Below are 20,468 nucleotides of genomic sequence, written 5' to 3'. Positions count from 1 at the left end.
TGTGTGCTTCTATGTATTTATCCCCAGTATTCAGCTTAAAAGAAAAACTATAATGTTAATTCAGAATCAGTTTTTTACCTGTCCATTATGATTTGTTCAGGGTATTAGGACATTTATACATAAGTCTTTAGGATATTGAAACCTTCTTAACCCAAAGGTGTGAATGCAGGGCCAGATGTGGTGGCTCATGCCTGTAATCCCAGCACTTCGGGAGGCCAAGGCAGGAAGATGTTTGAGCCCAGGAGTTCAAGACCAACCTGGGCAACATAACCAGACCCTATTTCTTCAAAAAATAAAAAAAAAAAAAATAGCCAGGCATGGTGGCACATGCCTGTAATCCCAGCTACTCGGGAGATGGAGGCAAGGGGATTGCTTGAGCCTGGGAAGTTGAGGCTGCAAGTGAGCTGTGATGGAGCCACTGCACTCCAGCCTGGACAACAGAAACAGACCTTGTCTTGAAAAAAAAGAGTTGTGAATGCTAGAGTGCAGGAAATTTCTGGATTAAATACTAGTTTTCTTACCAATTTGGCTGCTGAGATAAAGGCAAACAACACTGGCTTAGAAACACAAAAGTCTGTTTCTCCCTCATGTCACAGTCTAGGCATACAGGCTGATGAGGGAGCTGCACAGTCTTCCTGGCAGGTTGTCCTGTCATCCTTACTTTATGGCTTCCATTTCAAGTTCTTGTCACACTTCAGCTGGCAAGAAGGGGACAAAAGGAAGTGGAAAGCACACCCTTTCCTTCTAGAGGTACAACTCAGAAGTTTTGCATCTTACTTCCATTCACATTCCATAGGCCAGGACTTAGCTATGTGAAGATACTTGATTGCAAGGGAGGATGGAAATTATGACCTTTAGATGGGCGATTGTGCACCCAGGTAGAAGGAAGTAATGGATTTTGGGGGCAACAGTTTGCTTTGCCTGTGGCTTTGTAGCGCCAGCCTAGCAGCATGTTTTGACCCCGAGTTCAGCTAGGGGACTAGTAAGCAAAGTAAAAAATACCTAAGGATATAAAGGAGAAAATCTCACTCTGCAGTAGAAGGTTGGTGTTGCAACTTTGTGGCTCTCAGGCCTCCAGTTCAATGATGAGATACACCTCTCCTCCTGCTGGAAAATAATTTGAAGCTTAACCCCCAGGAATATATTTTGCTACTGTACAATTGAATTAAAATAAATTTTCTAGGTACAATTTTCAGGCCAGATAGGTTCAGTATAAAACCAAGATCACATGCGTGATCACTGTGATTTTAGGCCACAGAAGCCGTACTGCCATTGCCCCTCGATCCAGATCCTTCTATTAGTCTCAGTTGTTGCTACACGTCTCTGAAAGGGGCAGTAATGTATATTTGAGGCCTATAATGATAAAAATTAAACTTTTAAAATGCTAATGAATGAAAATTTAAAGTTTTTTTTTTTTTTAACTATACTACTACTACCACCTCGTTATAAAATCTGCATTATTTTAGCAACATCCTCGCTAGGAAAATGATCATAAAGAGACAGTTTGCTTATTATAGTGGAGTGCTATACATACTCTATCGGGGACTTGTGTGTGTTATTTGTTTACTTGATTAGCCAAGCACTTTTTCATGTTAGTGTCCATATTCATCTTCTTCAGTTGTAGCCCTGGTTTTCCTCTCAACCTGACAAGACCAACCTGGATTTTGACAGTCACACTGATTTTTATCTCTTTAAACAGCTAGAAGCAAAATCAGATTTTGTTTCTGGCTTTTGTTATTGAGAAAAGTAATAAAAACCATGGCAGAATTAGATCAAGGACATTCATTATTTTAACCAGGAACAAGAAATAAATACATAGCTCTTCCTAAGAATTGGATTAATTTAAGTGTACAGAGGATATTAAAAATGACATTGAAAATATGTGTCATAGCTGATCATTTGTTTGATATACAGATGTTAGCATTTCTACTGTCTGTTGTAGAGATAACATAATAATGAAAAGTCTCATTGGCTGAGTGCTTTAGTGTATACCTTTTCTGCATCAATTTCTGTGGTCAAAGCTTAAAGCCTTGGATCAGTCTCCACCTGCATGGCTGGCACATACCAGAGGAAGGAAAACTGGGAGGTTGTGGTGGAAGATCAACAACAGGCACTCACTTCAGTATTAGTATTCCTGTTTGAATAGATCATGAATTCTCAACAGGGGCGATATTGCCCCCAAGCGTGTGAAAATTGGTTCTTGGAGAGTGAAAAAAACAGACATTATGGCTGAGCTCAGAGTCAGAGGGAGATGCCACTATAGAATAATGGTCAGAGAGATGGGACGCTGCAGACTTTGAAGATGGGGGAAGGAGACATAAGCTAAAGAGGGTGGGTGGCCTCTACAATCTAGAAAGGGCAAGGAAACACATCCTCCTCTAGAGCTTCCAAAAAGGATCCTTGTGAGACTTCTGACTTACAAAACTGTAAGGTAATGCATTTTTGTTATTTTAAGCCACTAAATGTGTGCTAATGTGTTACAGCAGCACTAGGAAACACAGTGTTTCCTCTCCTGTTCGGTAAGAATAGACTGAACTATGTCACCGGTTTGTTGTAATTGCTAAATAAAATGATTTGTGAGAAGTACTTAGCATAGGGAACATAGTGATGTATCTCAGCCTTGCCAGTGTTCAGACAGGCAGGATTTCCCTCTGAGTGCCCCGTTCCTGTGTTTAGGTTGCCGATGGACTTCTTTCTTTATGTCAGTGGCAACAGTCAAGTCTTATACTGGCCCAGTCACTTTAAGGGGACTTTGAAGTCTCTCCTAGGATTCATCATTTATTGATTTTATATATCAACTCTCAGAAGATGTTTTTATTTCACTTGTTGCCAAGTTTTGGGAAATTTATTCTAGTGCCATCCAGGTACCACTCACTCATAGGTCCTTCCCCAAAGCAATTCTCCCTGTATTTTCTTTCTCCTTTCTGCCTGGACTGCAGGAATGTCTGAAGGCTTGTTGGGGTCTGTAGAGAGGTAGGGGAGGGAAGTTCCTAGCAGGGAGCAGAGAAGGACCAGTTGCCAGTCATCTCGGTGAGTGCAGGGCAGTCCCAGGTGGGGTAGGCATTCTAGAATGAGGCATTCCAGTTCAGGGATGACTGGGCTGGAAGAATAAACTCCGTGTATTGTTCTCTTATTTTTGTTTTGTTTTGTTATGTTTTATTGATAAGAAAGTCTCTCTAAAAAGGAGAATCTTCGCAATCTGACATTCATTATGTCCTTCAGGTAAGTTAAGTCAGTTGGGTAGATCCTGGTGTAAGTGAATAAAGTGAAGGCCACAGGTTTTCTCTATCTTTGCTGGGTCAGTCAGATTTCCAGGGAACAGCTTTTGCATTATCACAGGACAAGAAACCAACAGAATTGTATTCCTACTACCCAAGTGCTAATATTATGTGGCTTTGTAGCGCTTTGTACTTATGTTATCTTTTAATGCTCACAAAATCACTGTGAAATACGTATTACTTCCATTTCTTGCTGAGGAAGGGGAGCATCATCACAACATCACTATGAAATAGACAAATAGATGGCATTACGCCTGTTTACAGCCAAAGACCATGGGGCTCAAGGAGGACTACAGCTGTACCGGCTTGGCTGGGACAGCAATATGACCACTGTGGGGCTGCTACTGGCTGGTTGCCTACGCAGGACTTCTCAGTTGAGGCCATGTTTCAAAGCCTGGTTTTCAGTCTTCAAAGTCTATACATGGGACTCTCTCTGTGAACTCAGAGATGATCAGACTCTACCGTGACATACTCAGGCTAACAAAGTTTTAATATGGATAATGGATTAGCCAGAAACATTATGGCCTTATTCTTAGGGTATTTATTCTTTTCTAAGGATCATGTTCTTCCTTTTTCTTTCTTCTTCACTGTGCCCCATTCACCTAGCTACTTCAGGGCTCAGCTTAAACCTGACATCCACCTGGAAGCTTTCCTTGACCCTTCTAATTTTTGTTGTTTGCCTTCATCTCACCCCCAACTCAAAGTGGTCTAATAAAACTTTGTGCTTCCCCTAGAATGGCTTGTATTGTATTGTTTTCTGTTCACTTGTCTGGTCACCCTCACTAAAATCAAAGTTTCTTGAGGCCAGAGATTGTATTTCATGTACTGTTCTTTTAGCTAGGACTCAGCACAATCTTATATACATAGGAGATGCTCAATACAATTTTCTTCAATGAATAAGAATGGAAGACCTGTGTTTAAGTCCTGGCCCTGCCACTTTCTACCAGTGTGACTTTCATCAAGTTCCTTCTGTCCATACAGCCTCAGTTTCCTCATTTATAAAAAGAGAAATTTTGTTGAGATGCTAAGGAGTTCTTTTCAAATATGAACATATTGGGATTCTAATGCAACTCATTAGCTGTCCCAGAACCATAAATCAACAATCATATCTTACAAAGTACAAGTTAGGCAGATTGCCTAGACTACTTGAACATGGATTAATTATTTCACCCCATCCACTTACATACATTAACAGTCAACAGATTCATACCTGTTTTGTGCTGATATTTCTGTCCTTGATCCCAAGGGTTTACTTATCATAGAATATCCTCTTCATTTAGACTGATTGGCGCACTCAAAAGGAGGCTTTTCAGCCTGAGAAAATAACAAATTCTGCTTATGTCTGCTTTCTCATTCTTGTATCCATCTGTTTTTTACCTAGAGAGAGTTAATGAAATATTTTGTTATACTAAGAATTTCAAGTGAATATAATTAAATAAACTATCATATAAAAACAGCAGTATCAAATAAGAAAAAAGTCTGCAAATATTGATGATTATTCATGGACTTGAGTTGGTAATAGGCATAATACCATGACTGTGTGAAATATTTGATATGAAAATAAAAGGAAAATGCAAACTAACATCCCAGCAGTAAAAATGTGCAGTATTAATTGTAAATAATTGCAATAGCTCACATGTGATTTCTGCTCAGCTAACTCCTAACTAATGGAGGAATCCATGTCACACTGCAAGATTGTATTGGAGGCTTACAGATTTTCAGGATGTTGCCTTCTACATTCCTAAAGCTTATTACCGTAGAAATAAAAATCTTACCATGTCTCAGGTACTTCTTGCTAGTAAATTAAACACATTTAGATGTTTTATTAATATATAGTATGTAATAAACCAAAATAGTAATTTACTAAGAGTTTCTATAGGTGCAATTAATTTTTCCAAAATTTGCTCAACATTTGCTGGTGACTGTCACTAATTGAAGACTCAAAAATAGACTAAACACTTTTCAGAAATTACTTCTTAACCTTACTGCAAAGTCTTAATATTATTGAAAAGATATACCTGAGAGGATAAAACATCAGTATTCTAAGTAAACTCACTACAAATAAATTTTAGTCTGTATTTCATTAAACATTTTCTTGCCCTGTACAGAATTTCTTTTATCTTAGCTTATAGGCTAAGTTTAGCTTAGCTTATAGGCTAATTAACATTAAGTTGGGTTTTTTTCCCGCACTCTCTCTTTCTTCATTACTTTCGTGCCTTCTTGCTTATTTTGCAATCATGATGATCTCTGACCTGCTTACTCAGCAAAGCCCACTTCCAGGTCAGGGCCATGCCCTCGTGTGGACAGAACACAGTCTTTTAGCAACACATCAGGAAACGGCAAAGACAAATGTATTTGTTGTTTCTGTGAACACAAGTTATTCTGTACTCAAATCATAGTCAATGAAAATGATCTGATGACTCAAAATCTTGGTACAGAAGCCTAGATGAAAATCTATACTTTTCAAGAAAATAAAAGTATATCTTTATTTCATATGGAAAATAAACTATGTGGTTTGAGTGCGGCATTTGCATTTGATTATAGATTACTTAAATTACTTTCTAAAAAGTAGATTGAAAAAGTTAGGAAAGGAATGCCCATATTTACATATCCTAGTATTGAAAGTGAATTCCAATTTTTATGCTACATATGGAGTAAATGAATGTGTGAATGAAAGTTCAAATCCTAAAAGTTACTAATCATGTTGATGATCAACTGAATCACATTGTAAATTTAGCTACATTCTTTAAAAATGTTATTTATGTTCAGATTCAGATAAATGGTTCCTAATTGGTAAGTGGTTAAGGGTTGTAGTTTATAAACAATGTAGTATTTTGTCTCATGATACTTAATTTGGTATTCAAAACAGCATTATAAGAAAATAAGAAAGTTTTCATTATAAAAAGGTTGAGAAACCTGGTTTTAACTAATCTGCCTTAAGAAAAGAAGTTGATGAATGGCAGGATTTGTAACAGAGCAGAAACAGAAGGGAAATGAGCTTTTTCACTGTAATAGTTCAGTGGGTTGTTCCGTGGAGCAGGAATCCCGAACTTCTCAGAGAGGCAGAGGTGTGAGAATCCAAAAACCCGAAAGAAGATGCATACTTGGTGAAGTTAAAAGGAAGAAGAAAAAAATGCAGTGTCCAGGAGAGTTCCTCACATGTGGTGGACAATACATAGTTTAGTTGACTAAATGAACTTAGACCATTCACTCATATTGGGCATTGGTATAATTTAGTTCTGCTATAATGTACAAAAATGACACAGAGGTGGTAAGAGTGATGAGAGACTTAAGCTCTTTGGGCATCTGCTTGAAGTCTTATTCAGGTTTAAATGAAAATGGGGTCTCAGATACTAATTTGCCTCACTGCCATTTTCTCTCTAGGGAAGTAAAGGAAATGAAGGAAACTGCTATTTCGGACCTAATTTTAACCAAGAAAAGATTGGTTGGTAAAATAGAAGTAGAAGGAACCTTTATCAGTTTATTTGATAAATACATGTTGAGTGTCTGCTGTGGGCCAGCACTTGGAGGATTGTGACCACAATGTTTAAGCTTTTGTGCTAACTAAGGAGCAGATGGTGGATGTAGCAGACATGTATTACAGACTTCAGGGGGAAATCCCAAATATTTCAGAGAAGAAGAAGATATAGTTCTATAGCCCGAGACTCTAAAAGAGAAGATGACTGAAGAGATGAGAAGCCCACCTCTACATTCAAATTAGGGCTTTTTCTAGGTACTCCTAAAGCTCCTCAAACAGTACTTGGCACATAGCTGATACCCAGTAAGTTTTACATATACATATATAAAATATGTGTGTATATGTATAAAATGAAAGAATCAACAATGAAATCTTGATAATATAATCATGATTATGTTTCCAAATTATCAAAGATAATGTACACATTCTGTCTTACACACACACATGCACTCCAAGTCTAACAGTCCATAACTGTTTGAATTATTAGAATTAGAGATTTGATAGTTCTAAAAAAAAAAAAAAAGAAGAGAGATAGTTATGGCTGCACAGGGCATGTTCAAATTAACTCATAATATAAAATAACATTTATTTATTTTATTTATTTATTTATTTATTTTGAGACGGAGTCTCTATCACCCAGGCTGGAGTGCAGTGGTGCGATCTCAGCTCACTGCAGCCTCTGCCTCCCAGATTCAGGCAATTCTCCTGCCTCAGCCTCCCAGGTAGCTAGGATTACAGGTTTGCACCACCATGCCCAACAAATTTTTGTATTTTTAGTAGAAACAGGGTTTCACCATGTTGGCCAAGCTGGTCTTGAACTCCTGACCTTAAGTGATCCGCCCATCTTGGCCTCCCAAAGTGCTGGGATTATGGGCATGAGCCACCAGGCAGGGGCCATAAAAGACCATTTAAAAAGAATGCAAGGAGAGGCCAATAACCAAGAACAAATATCAAAGAGAGAGACAGAATCCCATCAGAAAAGTGTCAGGAAGCCTGGAATCCAGGGTGAGCTGGATAATAAGTATAATAATACTTAATAAGCATTAAGTACTGGATAATAAGTATAAATTAAGTATAATATATAAAAAAAATCCTAAAAACAACCAAAGATATAAAAAGCTGACAAGAAACAATCCTACAGAAAATAATGGTGACAGAATAATCCAGATATGGAAGACTGGAATCCTAGTGATGTTGAGTTTTGTGCATTTTTTAATAATGACGTAGTTATTTCTGTCAAGACTGCAATATTATTTTTATCTTTTTATTATATAAATTTGTTTTAGTTTTGTAAAAAAAAAAAATAAGAAAGAGACAAGATCTCTGATGAGAGAAAAACAAAGTACTATTCCTCTCTTCTTATTCTTGCCTTTTAATCAAGGATACTGATTTCTCACCTGTAAGGGTAAAACAAAATGTGAGTAAGAAGGAAATGAGGTCCCCAGCAGTGTAATGCTAGGCCCTTAGTGCCTCGTCATGGATTGGGGCCACCTGGCCCGGAGTGCATCACAGGCCTTGCTCACCTGTGACTGTTGCTGCAGTCAGTCATCTGTGAGAATGGCAGAGAATGGAGAAAGCCCCCAGAAGCTTGGCGATTGACAAAAAGAGAAAACATAAAAGCTCAGCAAAATTCTGGAATTTATTCTGAAAACAGAAAACACTCAGAAAAGCAAGTGATAATCATTAGGCTCCAAGAAGTCAAGCAGGACTAAGTGATTTTCCTGTTCAATAGAATAAATGGAATGCAAAGTGAAGAGAATGTAATAGATATGGTGTATATGAATTTCATCAACGCAGTTTTCACAATATCTCAGGGTTTCATTATGGATTTAATGGAGAAATAAGAACTGAATAACAGAATAGTTTCAATGGATTCACAACTAGGTTTGCATAACAAACCCAGAGAGTGCCAAAGAATGGGTCAGTGTAATTGCGGAGGGTAACCAGTATAGACCTCTGTTCTATTCCAGATCTCTCTTTATCAGTGACACGAATGGTGATTATTTTGATGAAACAATAGAAATAGCTGACATTTATTGAACTCTTATGTGTCAAAAACTGTTCTATTATTCTATATGTATTAGTTTATTTAATCTTCATAATTCAATATAGTTGATATTGATAACCTTTTATCTCCACTTTATGAATGAGTAAACTGCAACACAGAGAGTTTAATTTCCTCAAGGTCACACAGTTCCTAAGTGGCAGAGCTGAGATTCAAGCCCAGACTGTGTACTTAATGGCGTAAGTGACATAAATGATACCCTTCAATTTATGAATGACCAAAGTGAAATGGACAGCTAAAGTGGAAAGTTACAGATTTGCTACCCAAAAGAACCTTAATAGGCTTGAGAAATCAGCCAGATTAGTACGATAAAATTAATTTGAGCCAAATATAAACACATGCACTTAAGGTTCAAAAAGAAAAATCAACTGCCAAAGTAAAGATTGGGGAAATGGGACTCAGGTTATATGAGGGAATCTTGGGGGTTTTAATTGACTGTAGGCTCATTATGATTAGTGTATACCGTGATGTGATAAGAAAGTGCGATCTTAGGCTGCATTAGAAAATGAATAAAATCGCTGAGTATATATATGTATATATGTATCTCAGGGTGGGAAGAATAAAGTTCTCAAGTTCTGACAAGACAAAATGTCTTATCCACAAATTAATTTAGGAATGTATTATATAAAGTTCTTCCCAACTCTGACATCCTTCGATTCTGTGAACAATTCTGTACTAGGACAGAGGAACGCGTACGTAATATGAATCTGAGAATTTGGGAAGAGTGACCAGATTTAAAGAGTGTCTGAAGGCAGAGCTAGCACATTCATGGAAGGCGGTTGACTCCATCTTAGCTAAGGGTTTAGTCACAAGTAGACTTGTACAGAAAAAGCTCTTTTAGGAGGCATGGATCCCCATTGTAGAATATGTTTGAGCAAGGTCTGGATGGCTGTTTAATGAGGATGTTGACTGGGGGATTAACTTATAGCTCAGGAGTATGTATCTCAGAGTGAGAAGACTCCAGACTATGTCAAGTGAGGAATAAGTGCACTCTCAAGAATAAAGTTCTCAAGATCTGCCAAGACAAAATGTCTTATCTACAAATTAATTTAGGAATGGATAAATTCCCTTATACATAGAGTCCCAGGACTCCAGAAGAGTAAACAGTTACTGGATGTTGAGTTCAGTGTTGAAGCTTGACCAACTTGCAGATTGTGGGTACATTAGGACCAGGAGATGCTTCTCATGAAAGCTGGGTTGAGTTACAAACCAACCCAAACATGCAAAATCTGTTAGAAGGTATTTGTTTGTGTCATCTAACAGCTTCTTTAGATTTTGCTTTGAATGGTAAGTCATACCGTGTTTTCTACCAAAGCCGTAGATCTGAGGCATTTCTGGCCCTGCCTGCAGGAAGAAAGGCTCTTTCCATGACCATCTCAGACTCCCAGGCATAAAAACCCAAAGGAAATAATTGACTTCTGAGAGTGTGCCTTGTAGGTATCAGCTGGACTTGACTTGGCTTCAATTTTTGCTTCAAGCTTTCAGACAACACATGACTAAGACAGAATGAGACCACTCTAGATGCCTTAGGGGAAAAGACTGCAAAAACAACATTGTTTCTCCCTTTGGAATTCTGGAGTTATAAGGCGGAGATCCCCCATCTTCCCAAACTGTAAGTGAATTCCCTCTCCATCATCCTCATTCATTGGTCAGCCAGCTTCTGCTTGAACAGACTCTGTGACAGGAGTCTCACTACCTCCCAGGACAGCTTCACCTGCCCTTTAATGACACCAGATGTAACAGGAATAAAGGGAAAGGAACATAAGGAGATAGTAAGTTAAGGAATGGGTAAGAAAGAATGTGGCAGGTGGCCCGGGAAAGGGTATTCCGTGGTGGTTTATCCTCACTGGGAAGTGGGGAGCAAAATTTAAAGCACGGAGAAAATGTTGTTCCTCCCATTGATAATTTCCTTCCCCCTTTGGCATTTTTGCCAAGCCAGTTTTACATCTACGATTCTAATTTTTGTGAATACTAAGACGTTGCAACTGGAATGGACCCTCTAAATAATTTTTAAGCTACATATTCCCTTAATTTGTATTGAACCAAAACAATGGCACCAGACTAGTGGAATAAGGATCAGCTTCAGAGTTAGTTTGAGAGGTTTCAGTCCCAGCCTTGCTATTGACTAGCTCTGGGACCTAGGCCTTAACATATAAGCCTTAGTTCCCTCGTCTCTAAAATGGAGATAATAATACCTACATGCAGATATATTGTGAGGTCTCAGTGAAATAGAATCATCCAGTGTGGTGCCTAAAGAGGGTTTTGTTTGGTTTGTTCACTGTTGTATCCCCAGCACCTAGGATGGTACCTGGCACAGAGCAGGTGCCTACTAAGTGCTAAAATGAATACTGAATGAATGAATGACTGTGGTCAGTAAATGATAGCTATTGCTAAAGGCATGGCAGAGCTGTCAGACACAAGAAGTGTTTGTAAAGCAAGAGGCTGATTATTCAGAGGTTTGAAGGAGAATGTTTTGTCATAAGCTAAATTAATTTTTCCCCACCATACAGCATGGCTTTAGGATTCTTCAAAAACTGACTAGGTTGGTCTGATGGTAGTGGGTTATCAGAACTTATTGACATTGGTGTCACTAAAGTTGGCATATAATCCCTCTGTGCTAAATTTGACTGCCTTAAAAAAAAAAAAAAAGAACAAAACTGACTAATACTGTGACCATTAGAGTCTTTCCTCCATCCTTAACCTATGTTCTCTATGAAGCATCTAGAGTGGTCTCATTCTGTCCAGTCAAGTATCATTCCAAAGCTTGGAACAAAAAATGAAACCAAGACTTAAAGACTGGCTGGTAGCCATTCAGAAATAGATACAAATGTAGATTAAGTTTTGAAGACATTTTCCCTTTCTAATACCTCCTCGCGTTTTTAAGGGAAGCATTTAGTAAAACAAACAAGAGTGTCTTTTCCGTGTCTGGTTATCCCTTTTTCCAGACTGAGTTTGGTAAATTATATAATATTTGGTATTAGTCATCTCACAGGATGTAAAATCAGGTAAAAATAAAACCAAATGGAATCTTAAATGTAATTTATGAGTTACTTTCCTAGAGGTAAGTGTAACTCGCCTATATAATTTTATTTTTTTGGAGCCCTTTAATATTTGTCAGATTAAAGCATATATTTTTGCAAAACTAAAAGTACTGAAAGTCAGCTTGCACCAATTTGCAGTTATTTTAAAAGATCCTGTTTTCAATTCAGCATTTCAAGAATAACAGAGAAAATGCATAAGGTCTAGATTCAGAACCATGTAACCAAAAATGACAGTGGGGTGGGAGGGAGAATTGGGCTGGGATAGGATGAGACGGAACTTTCCCATTTACTAAAAGAAAAATGAAACAAGGATATTACCTCTAGCTGCATTACGAACAGAACAAATGTAAACCACACCATATAGACACCTTCGCAAATACTGCCTTCTGATGTCATCTCATTGCTTACTGCCTGCTAATCTTATCTCCCTGCAGGAGCCAATCTTGAATTTATACTGCATCATAATTAACCAAACACACTGCATCTAGCAGAGACAAATCGTGGACTCCCAGTAAATATTTATTAATTGACTTTTGTGTGCTAAGCAGGTAGGTTTTCTTTCTGGCTTTACACATTAGTCACTGTTTCTGCAAGCGAAGTTTCACTTTCGCTCTTCCTCATACCTGCAGTGCCATTCCCATCATTGCCAGTATTGCCTCAAAGTAGTGCAAAAGAGCACTCCCTCTCTGAAGCCCTCTTTGATTAAGCTCACATAAACTAAAGCCATCTCATCCCTCCAGAAGCCACTTTATGTACATGGTTGTAGTCATTTCAGAATGATTTGTTTACCATTTTGTTACATTCTTATTTCTCTTGGTTTTGATCCCCCTGTGCGTGACAATATACACCCCCACCAAGAATAGGCATTGGGTCTCAGTTCTCACAGGGACACACACACACACAGACACCCTCTACATGTAGTGTCTGGCCCAGGGGGAGCACACTCAAAGGACATGTTCCACAGTTAGATAATGAAATTGTTAGCATTAGTAAAATAAAACAGACATTCCTAATTATTTGTCTCTACGAATCAGCCAAGAATGGGTATAAATGGAATCAAAGCTGTGAGAGATGGACCTATTTCACCAAACAGGTGATCAAAACCTAATACATTTACACCTCAAAATTGGTGTTAGGTAGATTGAATAACTACCAAAGTCTTCCAAAGGGAAATAATATATGGTATTATATTTAGCTGAGAGGCCTGTGCATTATTTGAGCCACTGTATTAAAAAAGTTTTGTTTCATTCAATCTTTAGAAAAATGATTTGGAAGAGATTAAACTATGTATTGCTAATGCTTGTACACCATTGGAAGCATCTGGTACTTTCTGAACTTCCCCCAGTGTGAGTTGAGCCATAGGGCAGGCTAGAGCTCTGTGCAAAGTAGAGAGGATGTGTGTCTGCACTCCAGCCTTTTATGCTACAAACTAAGAGTGTGGCCAAGGCAGGCCATGAGATAGTTTATGAAGCGTCTGTAAAGTGCATGTAGGTGCCAACAGCAATAAAAATCCCTCTCTGTGCTGGAGTTACATGGGTATATAGGAGTAAGGCTAATGGTTAAATGTGTTTAGCATTGGGTGAAAATGAATTTTTTTTCATACTCCATAGAAAAGGTTAATTTCAGTCTTTCTTTTTTGGACAAAAGTGTAGTCTTTGATGGAGAGGAACTAGAGAGCTATAGTCTAGTGACTTTATCCTGGGTATAAGCCTCTACAGTAAGAAGAAATAAAATCAGTAAAAGATGCTAGGCGAGTTACCAGGTTAAAGAGGGGATACACGGGGCCCAATAACGATGATATAGAAGGCTTGGGTGCTCATGATTAGACCTTGACTCTGATAATGACTAAAAGATACTGCAAGGTTGGAGGTGTGCTGGTTGGAAGAGCAGAGTGGATTGGAAGGTGTGTGAAGTGATGTGGCTAGAACAATATTGGACAATGCTGGGTTTTTTGTTTTTTGAGATAGGGTCTCACTCTGTCACCCAGGCTGGAGTGCCAGTGGCATGATCACAGCTCACTGCAGCCTCGACCTCCTGGGCTCAAGTGAGCCTCCCACTTCAGTTTCCCTAGTAGCTGGGACTACAGGCACATGCAACCACACCTGGCTAATTTTAGTACTTTTAGTAGAGACAGGGTTTCGCCATGTTGCCCAGGCTGCTCTCGAACTCCTGGACTCAAGGGATCCACCCACCTCAGCCTCCCAAAGTGCTGGGATTACAGGCATGAGTGACTGTGCCCAGCCTGACTATGCTGGTTTTAAAAGGGTGGCATTTAAAGTGATAACTTAGTATGAGGGGTTAAAAACTGGAGAAAAAAATTATTAAAAATTCATTGCAAGCAAGACAGGAAGAATAAAATGAGAGGACATTTATTCCTTTCTTTCCATGTGTCTTCATTGAAGACTTAGCTTGTCAAAGGCATTGTATTTGGAACTTTGGAAGAGAGAAAGGCAAAGTGGAATTTATCAGAAGCAGTCTTTTTAAAAGGAAGGAATTCTTTTTGTAACGTGTTAAATCTGTTAAAGTCTTGTATATTTGAAGCACTTTAAAACTATTTATTAATTTCCCATTACAGCATATTTCAGGTGACATATTTCTATTTTGTATTACAGCTAGAAATGGAAAGTTCACTAAGATAGTAAATATGACCCCTTAGAATCCTGAGCATATAATAAATGATCAAAATGAGTTTTTATTTTCTGTGACTGCATTAGAATAAACTAAAAGGAATTAAAATCATATGAATTCTTTCTTTTATTCATGTTGATACAGTTACCTGAAATCATGTATGGAAAGAGGTTTAGTAATTTTTAGATTGTTCCCTTATTAGCTCCAAGGCTTTATTTGAACTTTGCTCTTTCTATGTTATGACTGTTTGTTGTCCTTTGAAGACAAGTACCTTAAGCTGTGAATTTGGTCACGAAAGCACTGAGCACATCTGATAGCTACAAAGCAGGAAACCGTGACCTGACATGGGTTTCCGATCCATTCTATGCGGAAGTGATATTGTAGTAATGGATTTGCTTCTGCCAGTGCAGCTGTTTTAAAAGCATGGAAAACAAATGACCCTGTGGACACAGACAGAGCCCTGAGAGTTCATATTTCCTTAGCAGGGCTGCAGTCAGGCCCCTAGCCTCGGGCCGCCACCCTCTGCTCTCTGGAGTCACCCCACCTCTCCCATCAGGTGACAGTGTGAGTTGGAAAGGGGACGGGTGTAGCCACACCAGGACAATTTGTGGTCAGAAGGTCAGGTTTCAAGGGCCGGCTCTGTTACTGGCTGGATGCATGTTGGTAACCTCATAATCCTTAGATTCTCACCTGTAAAATGAGGACAGTGGGAAAGCTACCACATGAGCTATGAGAGCATCTATTTATATTCTTTTATAGCACTTTTATAGCACTTGCTGTGTGCCAGGCACTGTTGTAATCACTTTACAAACATGAACTCATTTCATCCTTCTTACCACCCTATGCCGTAGTTACTATTATTATCCCCATTTTACTGATGAGGAAACACGGCCTAGATCGAGGTACTTGCCCAAATCCCAAAACTAGTAAGAGGCAGAGCTGGGATTCAATCTTGGTGAATCGTAATTGCTTGTTTTCGGTCATAGAACATAAGGAAGAATCTGTATTGCAGAAAATAGGCAGTGTTTACTCTTTGAGATTACTTAAGGGCCCAAGATCCTGTGCTTGGTGACAGAGGCACAGGGCTGGTGGTAGCAACTTTCTAGGCCAACTGCCTGTGTGTGGTCAGCTAGATGGGCTCTGATGGTGGGGCCTGATCTGAGAGGGAAGTGAGCCTTTCTAAGAACATGTAGAATGTATGTGTTAGATTTCTAAAACTCAAACCAGTGAACAGATAACATATATAGGACTAATGTGTGTGTAGATGGAGCAGGTCTGACAGGTAGGAAACCCCTCTCCACTCTGCCCCAAATGTACTCTAGCACATGCTTCTCACCCTGGCTTTTTGCTGTTAAACTGAATAAACATCAGGCAAGAACTTCACTTCCTTGTGTGAGCACATGCCCCTTAATAAAATGTATACCCCTGGACATGTTTTGTACATTTTCCATTTAATGCAAAATTAGCTAACAGATGTTTTCAATTAGTTGTAGAACCAGGAACTGGTTTCAGGGTGCAGTGCAAGAATGTGTACTAATTGATTGATACGCCTGTCCTGGTGTCGCCCGGAAGATAAGAAGCCCTTAGCAGACAATCATGCCCAGAAACTGACCTTTGGAATGATGACTACAGTCCTAGCCTATACCTTCTCAGCCTCAGGGGCAGTCAGTTGCAAGTTCAGTCTTAGAGCTATACCTTCCCTAAGAAGGATGAAGAGCTGGCATTCACTAACAGGACCCTGAAGGCAAAAACACGGGGCAGTTTCACAAAAAGGGAACAAGCAGTCTCTCTGAAGGTGAGTCTTTCTGTTGCCCAGGTGGCCAAGGCCACCAGCCCACTGCTGATTACTCAGCCACGCCCAAGATCCTGCTACTACCCTGGTTTCTGGCTCCACATTCGTCACTATTGAGATGACTTACTGGTCACAGTAAAAGCAAGTTGATAAAGGTGGCCAGTGGGGGAACAGAGCTTATGTGCCTCCTGAGAAAGCCAGTCGCTGGAAACTGGACTGACAGCCCTGATTTGGAGCACGAGGAAACCTTAAAAAGTGAGTTGAGGTTGCATTTGCTGGGAAGCCGTAGGAAAAACAGTAATGGGGTGGGAAAGGGGGCTGGCTGCCTGGGGGCACTCTCCCACTGGAAGTCCAAGCCCTGCCTTCGCTCCCCAGTATTTCTTTCCCACCAAGTGCCAGTGCGTTTAAGGCAGTACGTCATACACTGTTTTTGTTCAGCCAGTGCCAGTGACATTTCAAGGAACTAGGAAGAAACTGACTTTCTCTGCCACTTCGAGAAAATTATTAAATGTTTACTAGGAGTGTTGTGACTCAATGAACTAGGATACTGTGAGTTTGTTGGAACAGAGGTTTTTGAAACCAGAATGTGCTGTGAAGAGATGATGGGTTCCTTTTCCACATTTTTATTCCATGACAACCGAGCCAGCTTCCCAGAGTTAGCTATAAACAGCTTTTGTTTGCCAGGTTTAGTTAGAGATTCTCTTTGCCGGTTCAGAGTTATATTGCAGAACCATAATCCATGTTTTCTTTGGACATGAATATGCAGTGTTGTCCTTATAAAGATCCCATTAAAAGTTTAAAAAGCATACAGCCCCATCCCCAGCCCCGCTAATGGCAAGCGTGCCTCTAATACCTTTGCGCCTGACTCTCTGGGATGGGACTTTTGAGCTGGACGGACCACAGCCCCAGTCTTGCTGTGCCCAGAACCTTGAGCCAGCTGAATTCCAACTCTAATTCTTTTAGTTCTCAATCTCATTTCCTTCCCCACTTCCTTGCCTGGTGTTCTTCTGTGTTTTTGTGTACATATCTGTCTTCATCATTGATATGTAAGCTCCTTTGGGGCCAAGAGCTCTGGAGCCAGGAGATGTAAGTTCGAATCTTAGCTCAACCAGGTACTGAATAACTTTGTGACTTAGTGAGTAGCTTACCTCTCTGTGCTCATGTTTATTTTTCTATAAAATGGTGATAACGAAGATAGAAGTACACACTGCTTAGGGCGATTCTGAGAATAAAAGGAGTTAATACATGGAACGTGCTTAGAGCAGTGCTGGGTATACGGTAAGAGTTCAGTAAGTATAGCTTTAACCACTGCCAGCATTCCCCACAGACCCTGGTGCATTGTCGGTGTTTAATGAATGTTTGTCAAATTATAAGAAAAAACGTTGCCCTTTCTGTAGGAATTGCCCATAGCTAAAGAGATGGCGGAAGGAAAGGAAGAAAGGGAACACATGATATTTCTTTTTCAACATTGGGGAGTTTGTGGTAAAGTACTTGGGGCACCGGAGTATAAAGAACTATGTTTGATCTTTTGTCCAAACCCCTCTGGGATTTGGGATTTGCCAGCGGGTGGTGGGGGGGATGGGGGAGCAAAGCAGTGTGATCTGCAGGGAGAGAACCAATTACAGTGTGCTTGGAGAGAGTGGCATTTATTCTGCTGAACCTCTTCTCTGCTTCACATAACGTTGGCCACTTCACCTTTCCTGAGACGTCTCTGAGGATGGGCATATTTTAAAGACTTGAGCTTACATCATTGCATCTTAAAAGAACCGAGTATAATTGAGTTGCTGATACAAGTGGGTACTTGCACCAGGTCCGGGTCGCCCACATCTCTATGGAAACACATGTTTGCTTTAAAGCCCAGCAATCAGAAGCAGATCCTTACAGGAGCCAGCATTGGGTCACTTTTAGAAAAAGGCATTTATTTATATTCTCAAGCCAGCAGAGACCTATGAAATGAAATAATTTCAAATTAAATAGAAAAACCATGCCGTAGGTGAATGCTAATAAAGCCTGCCGTGCGTCCTCCTCCCCCTGTGCTTGCACTGCCTTAGATCTGCCGCATTTATTTTAGCTGTCCTTTGCTCTTTTGTGCCCATTTGCATTCTGCTGCTGTGAGGAGGTGGTTTGGCACTTTATGCAAAAATGGTTAATCTTCATTCATGAGCATTTGCCAGTACTAAAATGGAAAATTCAAAGCTGGGACTGCCATGAAGTGTGTTTTGTGTTCCCCTCTGCCGTGTACGTGCAGCATACACAACAGTGTGCGCCACGCAGATGACTCTGCCTGCCATACAAGCACTCAGCACTCGGGGCTGTTGAGTGAAGATGTTCTCCCATGAAGGTCTCAAACTTGCATGAGCACATCTTGCCCTAGATCTGCTCAAGTGATATTCTAAGTGATTGGAAGCTTTTATCTGCCTCTGAAAGCAGGCCTTTCCAAATAAGTATTGACTGTTAATGACCTGTTTAAATAAAACATTCAATTTTCTTTCTTCCCCCTACAAAGAACTTAGTAGGCAGTGACATTTCTAAACCAAAGGCTAACCCTGCTTTTCAAAAGAGGCCAAGCCAGAGCTTTTAAATGTGAAAACTTTTTCTGACATTTGCCCTTAAAATGCTTTTCAGTGAAGTTGTTCTAACAGTGGGTTGAGTACATTGAAATGTCTTTGAATGAAAATGCAACCTTGAGTTTTTTTCTCCTAATTAAGCAAAAAATGCCGATCTAAGTATATTCATATGAAATTCATATTTCAGTCACCACCCTGTTTCATTGTTTATGTTTCTCAGTCCTAATAATTAAAGCGACTTTCCTCTAAGGAACAGGAACTTTTATTAAACTATGGAAATTAAACCACAGAAACAAAGAGCAAAAACACTTGAAATATAAGAGACCTCAGTCATTACCATGCCAGATAAGGAGTAGCAAAGGATGGAGGGAAAAGGAGGAGGGGACAAAACGGAAGAGAAATTAGGCAATTGAACGTGACAGAAAACATACCTAGTACTAAATTTAGACCAAATCTCAGTTTTGTAGAAGGAACACTGTTTCCCTCTTCAGCTGGCATGCAAGTGCCCCTGATTGTGCTTAGGGCACTGGATGGTTAGTCTCTGGTTTAAAAGTGACCTGTACAGAGAAATAGCCAACTACTGTACATCATTGGAGGCAGCACCCACACCTTTTATAAGTGTTTCCATCAACTCCCAGTGCCTGTACAGACCTGTAGTACCTGAGAGCCAAAAGAGACCACAGAGTTCATTTCCTCCAACCTGGAGACCTGAGGCCCTCGTGCCACGCTGTGGCCCATCAGGATGAATGGTGCCCTTTATAGACAAATGTGAAGTCCTTCCAGCTCTCCCTATCAAAATGTACCTGTCCTGTTTCCCATCCTCTCAGAGCAGTGCTGTCTGCCTAGGGCCAATTGACGGCAGTAAGAGAATGAAACAAATTAATCTGTGATAATGCACCTTCTTCCAGAGGTAATAGCATGCCTTCAACTAAGTAGAAATGCATATGTCTCTTAAGACACTCATACTCAGAGATAATGTTGGATGCTGTTTTGCCTGAGAGATTTTTGCTGCTTCTCAAATCACATGGCATAATTGACTTCCTACACACAAGATCAGTGCTGATTCTTCCCCTCTGAGGCAGCCATGAGAAAATATCTCAGGATCTACGTGATCATAGTGATGCAGGATTTTTGAATAGCATTGTCTAGGCTATACCAAAGTCAGGTACACAGACACTTTAATTACTCTAACTTAGTAATTAAGTTAGTAATTCAGTTAGTTATGCCTAATTTAGACCCCAGAATGTCACGGAGCCACTGGGCAGCATCACAGCTCGCAAGAAACAATTTGTTGGCTGAGGGCCCACTAACTGCAACTCTTTGCACCTTCACCTGAGGTAGGAAGCTGCAGGAAAACAGCCATTTTTTGGTGGGGTGGGGGTTGTGGTGAATGGAGTCTCACTCTGTCACCCAGGCTGGAGTGCAGTGACATGATCTTAGCTCACTGCAACTTCTGCCCCACCTACCGGGTTCAAGCAATTCTCCTGTCTCAGCCCCACCCCATCCCCCTCCCCAGTACCTGGGACTACAAGCACGTGCCATCACACCCAGCTAATTTTTGTATTTTTAGTAGAGACGAGGTTTTGTCATACTGATCAGGCTGGTCTCGAACTCCTGAC

The 20,468-nt window shown here is 40.0% G+C and overlaps 1 protein-coding gene across 7 annotated transcripts in view; it reads left to right on the top strand.

Annotated features, from left to right (window-relative positions):
* SPATS2L (spermatogenesis associated serine rich 2 like) overlaps window positions 1-20,468 on the top strand; it is a 174,492-nt gene that overhangs the window by 56,031 nt on the left and 97,993 nt on the right. The window lies entirely within an intron of this gene.

The sequence above is a fragment of the Hylobates moloch genome, unplaced genomic scaffold (genome assembly GCF_009828535.3).
Source record: "Hylobates moloch isolate HMO894 unplaced genomic scaffold, HMol_V3 SCAFFOLD_1, whole genome shotgun sequence".
Taxonomy (NCBI): Eukaryota; Metazoa; Chordata; class Mammalia; order Primates; family Hylobatidae; genus Hylobates; species Hylobates moloch.
The sequence above is the reverse complement of the archived record's forward strand: the minus strand, read 5'-3'. Positions and strand labels throughout refer to the sequence as shown.